Source organism: Saccopteryx bilineata, chromosome 4 (genome assembly GCF_036850765.1).
Source record: "Saccopteryx bilineata isolate mSacBil1 chromosome 4, mSacBil1_pri_phased_curated, whole genome shotgun sequence".
NCBI classification, from domain to species: Eukaryota; Metazoa; Chordata; class Mammalia; order Chiroptera; family Emballonuridae; genus Saccopteryx; species Saccopteryx bilineata.
In genome coordinates, this window is record NC_089493.1 from 55,672,248 (window position 1) to 55,673,909 (window position 1,662).

At 48.4% G+C, this 1,662-nt stretch overlaps 1 pseudogene; it reads left to right on the forward strand.

Annotated features, from left to right (window-relative positions):
• Positions 1 to 509: 509 nt before the first annotated feature.
• Positions 510 to 1,324, forward strand: LOC136335223 (small nuclear ribonucleoprotein Sm D2 pseudogene; annotated as a pseudogene).
• Positions 1,325 to 1,662: the final 338 nt, after the last annotated feature.

Consider the following 1,662-nt stretch of genomic DNA (forward strand, 5'->3'; position numbering starts at 1 on the left):
ATTTCTTCTTAAATAGAAGTTTATTTGCAATGAATGTTTTCTTTTAATGTCTTTATAACCCCTAATTAGTGTTACTGAAAACACCAAAGCCCAGGTAGCTCAGTTGGTTAGAGTGTCGTCTTGATATATGCAAAGGTTGCAGGTTGGATCCCTGTCAGGGCACATACGAGAAGAAACCAATGAATGCATAGCTAAAGTGGAACATCAAATTGATGTTTCTCTCTCTCTAAAATCAATCAATAAATACAAAATTAAAAAACACCCCTGGGCCCTGGCTGGTTGGCTCAGTGGTAGAGCATTGGCCAACCAATGTGAATGTCCCAGGTTTGATTCCTGGTCAGGACACACAGAAGAAGTGACCATCTGCTTCTCCACCCCTCCCCTCCCCTTCTTTCTCTTTTTCTCTCTCTTCCCCTCCCACAGCCATGGCTTGGTTGGAGCGAGTTGGCCCTGGACACTGAGAATGACTCCATGGCTTCACTTCAGGCGCTAAAGTAGCTCAGTTACTGAGCAACAGAGCAACAGTCCCAGATGGGCAGAGCATTGCAGGTAGGGGACTTTCTCAGTAGATCCCTGTCAGGATACATGCTGGAGTCTGTCTCTCTGCCTCCCTGCTTCTTACTTAAGAAAGGGGAAACACACACACACACACACACACACACACACACACACATCCCCTCCAAAAATCTTACAGTATATGTTGTCTTTTGTAAAACCATTTAAAAATATATTTTGGACAGGAATATTTTGAGAACACAGCCACCACCACCATGAGCCTCCTCAATTAGCCCAAGATTGAGATGACCCCAGGGGAGCCACAGAAGCAGGAGGAGGAGGAGTTTAACACAGCCCGCTCTCCATGCCCACATCGTCCGTCAAACAACACCCAGGTGCTCATCAACTGTCACAACAAACTCCTGGACTGTTGTCCAGGCTTTTGACAGGCACTGCAGCATGGGACTGGAGAATGTGAAGGACATGTGGACCAAGGTCCCCAAGAGGTGCAAGGGCAAGACGAAGTCCAAGGCAGTCAACAGGGATGCAAATTCTCCAAGAGGTTCCTGTGCGGATTTGGTCATTGTGGTCCTGAGGAACCCGCTCATAGCTGGCAAGTAGGGGCTTCCTCTCTGCGGTCAGAACTCCCTTGTCCTGCAGAAGCTTGCCTTTTGACATAAGAACAATGAAATGCTTTGTTTTTACTAACTAATAATATATAAAGATATATATTACAGGTCCTGGCTGGTTGGCTCAGTGGTAGAGCGTCGGCCTGGCGTGAAGGAGTCCCGGGTTCGATTCCTGGCCAGGGCACACCGGAGAAGCGCCCATCTGCTTCTCCACCCCTCCCCCCTTCTTCCTCTCTGTCTCTCTCTTCCCCTCCCGCAGCCGAGGCTCCATTGGACCAAAGATGGTCAGGGCGCTGAGGATGGCTCTGTGGCCTCTGCCTCAGGCACTAGGATGGCTCTGGATGCAACAGAGCAACGCCCCAGAGGGGCAGAGCATTGCCCCCTGGTGGGCATGCCGGGTGGATCCCGGTCGGGCGCATGCGGGAGTCTGTCTGACTGCCTCCCCGTTTCCAGCTTTGGAAAAATGCAAAAAAAAAAGATATATATTACATATATTATTTATGTATTATATATATATGTTATATATATGTGTGTGTAT